Below are 5945 nucleotides of genomic sequence, written 5' to 3' on the forward strand. Positions count from 1 at the left end.
AAGGAAGGAAGGAAGGAAGGAAGGAAGGAAGGAAGGAAGGAAGGAAGATGGAAGGGAGGGAGGGACAGAGGAAGAAAGGAAGGAAGGGAGAAAGGGATGGAGGGAGAGAAGGAAGGAATAGGGAGGGATGAAGGAATAGGGAAGAGAAAGTATGACCCTCAGTTTCTCACTCTGTAAAACTAGGGTCGTGGACTAGATAGCATGTAAGCTCCCTCCAGCTCTAAATCTAGGACTTGTAGCTACATTAAATTTCTATCAAACTTTAAGGTTTCCAAATGCTTTCCTCATAACCCCTCAGGGAAGTAGTTTATTACAAGTATTATGACTCTCATTTTATAGATAAGAAAACCGAGGCTCAGAGAATTAAAGAGTATTAAGTATTATTGAACCCAGTTTCCATATAAGAAAACTGAGACTTGGAGAAGTAAGAATAAGTTTTTTTGGGAGGAAGAACAGACCTGTGTTTCATCATCATGGGGAACTTCTTCTAAGGAAACCTCCTTAGAGGTTTGCAGATCAGGGACACAGCCTGTGTGGCAGGATTGGAATCTGGGTCTTCCTGACTCCAAGGCTAACTCTTTATCTATTATACCTCAATGCCTCTTGTGAATACTAATATTGCCCCCATTTTACAGATGAGGAAACTGAGACTCAGAGAAGTTAGTTAAGTGCTTCTCACAAGCACACAGTTAATATAATCAGTCCTAGGCCTTTAAATCCAAGTGTCCCACCTCTAGCCCAAGGAGAGCCTTTGCACTCAATAACAATAAAGGTTCATATTTGCATTCCCTCTTCCTCTCTTCCCTTCCTTCCTATCAACAACTCTATGAAGTAAGCTATATTGCTATCCACACTTTCCAGAGGGAAGTTAAACCATTGGCTAAGGTCAGAGCCAATCAGTGTCTAAGGCAGGATTCAAACTCAGGTCTTCGTGCCACTAGGTCCAGCATGCTAACCACCACACACGTATGTACCTCCCTCTCCCCACGTGAGACAAGTGTGAGTTTGGGCCGTTTTTACAGACATTCCCTCAGGGCAAAGTCCCTCCAGACACCAGAGATTCTATCAATATTTCTGAGCCCTTCCTCACTAGTTGGTGGATCTGATAATTCCCTGTCTAAAAAAGGGAGAGTTCCCCCAGCCTAGAGGATACCTTTAATCCTCCGCAGGTGTTAAACAGTGTCTCTCTGACTGTTCCCTCCTTCCCTCCTTTCCTCACCATCTCCCAGCGTCGATGGAGAATCCCTGGTGTCTGGAGCTAAGGGCGGTTGGGTTTGAATCCACGTGGTAATCCAGCCGAAGGTTTCACACACATGCATACACGAAAGCTCCAAATGTCAAGTGAGATTCGGCTTCAGGGGGGTGTGGACCGTCAGGTGTGGGGCACCTAACTTAATCTACAAATTAGTATAGTCCTGTTAGTGCAACAAATTACAAAATCATACTACCGCGATGACTGTCCATAAAGCAATGTAGGTCCCAGAAGTCACAAGAAAAAAGCACCTCCTTCTTTCAATGCAGAGGTGGGGAGCTATGGGTGTGGAATACCAGCAGACATTGTTGGTGTGGTCTTTGGTTTTGCTGGACTATTTTTTCCCCTTTCATACCCTTCCTTACAAGGGATGCCTGTCTGGAAAGGGTGGACTCAAGAGAACTATATTCAGAAACGAAGATGATGTAAAAACAAACAAAAATGCTAATTATAATATTTTTAAAAAGAAGGCTATCTGGTAAATCAACATCTTGATGTTTCTCCAGTATGAGAACTTCCTTCCCCATTGCAGATCTCAATCTAGCTCTAATTCACAGAATTTCAACCTTACCTCATAGAGATCAAGGATTTGTAGTCAGAGAAACTTGGTTTTAATTGTGCCTCTGCTACTTATGACCTGTGTGTCTTTTAACAAGCCAATATCCACCTCTGGACCTCCCTGACTAGTGGTCATCCATTGTGTACTTGAAGACCTCAGGATTAAGAAACTCAGTACAACACAAAGAACCCATTCCATTTGGGGGTATCTCTAATCGTGCTTTAGAGGCAAAAGGAACTAAAGATAGAGAAGAAAGGGTGTGGAAGAAATGAAAGACATCTCTACTTTTGAAAGGTGTTCCGTGAATCTTTAAGGAAATATAAGATGTCCCTGCCCATTTTCAGGAGATAAAGACTCTGTCCATCTTCGTGAAGGAAGACATCTAAGAATGTTGGCTATAGTCATCTTTATGTAGGAATGAGGTGGAGCACGTGTCCATGCTGATGAGATGTGGAGACCCCTGGGATTCCTATATAGCATCCAGAAGAGGTTCCAAATCATTTAAATTAGCCTGAATTCCCTTCCTTTGCCCAGTGAGTTTTTCACCTCTTCCTCCTGGTAATGTTGGGCAGTTGCAACCCTGTGACATCTTCCAAAGGTAGTCCCAGATTGGAGTTATGGAAAGGAGTCCGCCTTGTTCTCCCTGTCTCTCACTGTAGGAAGGTTGGTCTCCCAGAATGACCCTCTTCAGGAAGAAAGTTCTGTGGGGTAAGGAGAGAGAGAAAGATGGCAGATTGAAGTCAAGAACCTAAGGAACAAGGCAGAAAATATCAGACCCTAAGGCTTCCAGGGAGCTAACTTCTTTCCTACCTCTGCATACCCTACATACAAAATTCACCATAAAAGATGATACACCAGGAGGAAACCAAACCAAACCAACTATGTGGGGCAGCATGGAGTAATTGAAGTTGAATTCTAGAGCAGTGGTGTCAAATGAAAATAGAAACGGGAGAGGAGTACACTAAACCATACATAAGGATCCACGTGGTCCACTTTTGATTTAGGAAACTACATATTAACATTATCTTTGTCGTATTGTATTTTTTTTATTTTGTTAAGTATTCCCCATGGATGGAAGAGTAAGGATGTCCCACAGTGGCAGCGGCCCTGGATTTGCCATGAAAATGCTACCATAGCCCCCTTGTGATGTCACCGGAGCTTGAGCTCACTCATGAACTCCCCCTAGGGCAAAGCATTTCCTAAAATTTAAGCCACTATATACTTGCTCATTATTTATTGAAAGATCCAAAAGTCAGGAAGGCAAAAGTCCTGTAGTAGCCACTTATTAGTCATGTGACCATAGTCAAGTCACTCCCTCTCTATTATGAGTTTCCAGTTTCTTGTCTGTGATACTGGCTTATCAGGATCCTGTGAGATAATAGTAAGGCTTTTGGAAAACTGTAAAGCACCGTGTAAAGGAAGTTTGTTGTTATTGTTTAAGGAAGAGAGAGAAGGAGGGAGGAAGGAAGGAAGGAAGAAAGGAAGGAAGGAAGGAAGGAAGGAAGGAAGGAAGGAAGGAAGGAAGGAAGGAAGGAAGGAAGGAAGGAAGGAAGGAAGGAAGGAAGGAAGGTCAGGAGGCCCAGACTTTGGTTATGGCTCTATCACTGACTAATTCAACAGGACTCTTGGGCCCTCCTCAGGTACAGCAGCCATTCTACCATGCTGTGACACTTTCTTGTGGCACCAGATTACAAAAAAAAAGAAGCATTTTCTTCCAGTCACCCAGTTGCCTCTGACAAATCAATCAATCAATCAACAAACATTTATTAAATATTTACTGTGTGGGCACGGGGCTAAGCACTAGGGATACAGAAAGAGGCAAAGACAGTCTTTGCCCTCAAGGACCATAAAGCAGGTGTGAGTGGATCTATACAGAGTATTCCAAAAGTGTTAACTGCCCTGTAAGTCATTGCACAACTTAATAGACAGACAGTTCATGTAGTCACCACTAGATAAATTTTTATTGATTGAAATGTTTTTGAGAAATCACATATGCTTCTTTGGCCCCTCCATGATGGAAATGAAGCAATCAGACTTTAACATAGGAGAAAATGTTGACACATTTCTCTGAAGGACTGGACAGTTATGGCAAAGGGTCCCAGAGGAATCCCATGAAGGAATTGCAGTCATGTCAATATTGAGCTCAGTCTCCTAGGAAAGAAGAGAAAAATAGCTCTGGGTTGACAAGTGATAGAATCAGAAGGAATTTACAAGAGGTCAAGTCATCTGAGGTCATGGAAGAAGCATAATTGAATAAAGTGTTCTGCTAAGCTGACAGGACAAGATGAGGGATGTGAATGCTCACTTCCCCATCAAGAGAATGGCTCACTTGTTAATATCAGAAATTTCTTTTTGACCTTGGGCAAGTTAGTTAACCTTGATTGCCTTGTCTCCCCCCTCTGATAAAGAAAAAAGAAGGGAAGGAAAGGGAAGGGAAGGGAAGGGGAAGGGGGAGGAAAAAAGGAAAGGAAAGAGGAAGAGAAGAAATTTCTTGGGCAGAGCAACCATGAGAGCAAGGGCTGCTTTCACCATTTCTCAAGCCCCAAAGTTGAGTTAATTCTTGAAAGAAATGATACTGAACTCATAATCAAACTCAGTTGCCCTGATCTAACAGACCACATAAGTACTAAAAAAAAAAATCGGAAAATTTTTCAGTGGTGTGTGATAGTAATGGAATGTGGAGATTCCCCTGTATTGGGCTTGGTTTTCAAATTGATTGTATTAAAACCCAGAGCTTGTTAATCCCACCTGTGGGATGGACTTTTTGATGTGAAAAGAAAGTCCTGACTGGGAGGAGCTGGTGACATAGATTTGGAGAGACACTAGAGAGAGGCAGAAGATCTTTTTTGGAAGCAGCACCTCGTGGAGAGAGAGAGAGACTAAGAGAATTGCTGGTGGCCGCTTTGAATTGCCCTGGACTTTTGAGACCTTCCCCCTGAGCTGCCAAGGACTGAGGAGACATGGCTGTTTTGCTGGTACTTTGTCTGTCTGTTTTGATGTTATTTTGCCAGATTTGTCCACTGGTGAAAGACTGTCCTTTTGTTGAAGAAGTCCTGGAACCTGGCTGTTTGATAAGAAGGCCTGCGACTGTCCTGCAGACAGAGAGTGAATACTGTCCACTGGTGAGGGACAGTACTGTTGTTGCAGGGGTCTGGAGACTGTCCTGCAGACAGAATGAATACTGTCCACTGGTGAGGGACAGTACTGTTGTTGCAGGGGTCTGGGAGCCTTTCTGTTGGTTCAGGAGCCCTGAAGAAGGATTTTCTTGTTGGATGTTTACAGAAATCCTGGGAGAGGGCTTTGCTAATGTGTTCAGGGGTTCTAGGACTGTTCTACAGACAGAGGATAAATTCATGAAGGGACTGGCAATGTACCTTATGGCCTTGCTAAGCCTTGTCTCCCCAGGAACTAAGATTGCTGAGAACTTGCCTCCTGTCAAGATGAAGAAAAGACCTCCATTTGGGTATTAAGTGCTGTGTTTAAACTTGATGTAACTCTGGGGTAGATTCAATTGTGATCCAGGGGTGGGGAACTTTTGACCTTTTTGTGTTCTATGGTTGAGCAAATGAATGTATTTTACCTTATGTTTGGAAACTAATCTCCATTTGAGAAAAGGGGCTTTGTGGTGGACTTAATTAAGGTATAGCCTAGGGGTGGAGAAGTATTTAGAACAGAGACTTTGTAATTGATTGAATGATTGGAAGGTCCTGGGGTGGGGTAGTACTTGGAGATTATTTAATCACACTTAGTAAATGCTGTATTTGGAATGATGTCATGTTTTAATCTTCTCTGTTCTTGGTTGGTCACTGAATAAAATAGAGAGCACCTATGCTGGTATTTTGAACCTGGGAAGTTGCCTTCTTTTGGTATTACATTACATGGTGTCAATCAATATTTCTGAGAAATGCTCGATGTGACAGGCATTAGAATAAGTTCAAAAGCCATCTAGTCACTGAAGGCAGTGTCTTTGACACTCACATGTTGAAGTGAAATACATTTAATTATTTGAGATGGGATGATGGATGGAAGGTAGGAAGGAAGGAAGAAAAGAAGGAAGGAAGGGAGGGAGGAAAGAAGGAAGGGAAGAGAAGGAAGGAAGGAAGGAAGGAAGGAAGGAAGGAAGGAAGGAAGGAA

The 5945-nt window shown here is 42.8% G+C and overlaps 1 long non-coding RNA gene across 1 annotated transcript in view; it reads right to left on the bottom strand.

Annotated features, from left to right (window-relative positions):
• Positions 1–2003: 2003 nt before the first annotated feature.
• LOC138169806 (uncharacterized) overlaps positions 2004–5945 on the bottom strand; it is a 9384-nt gene continuing 5442 nt past the window's right edge. The window contains exon 2 of the long non-coding RNA XR_011170470.1: positions 2004–2512. This is a non-coding gene — a long non-coding RNA (uncharacterized lncRNA). The remainder of the gene's footprint in view (positions 2513–5945) is intronic.

This window comes from Petaurus breviceps, unplaced genomic scaffold (genome assembly GCF_028583685.1).
Source record: "Petaurus breviceps papuanus isolate PSGF00001 unplaced genomic scaffold, PetGlider_PUasm1.0 379, whole genome shotgun sequence".
NCBI lineage: Eukaryota > Metazoa > Chordata > Mammalia > Diprotodontia > Petauridae > Petaurus > Petaurus breviceps.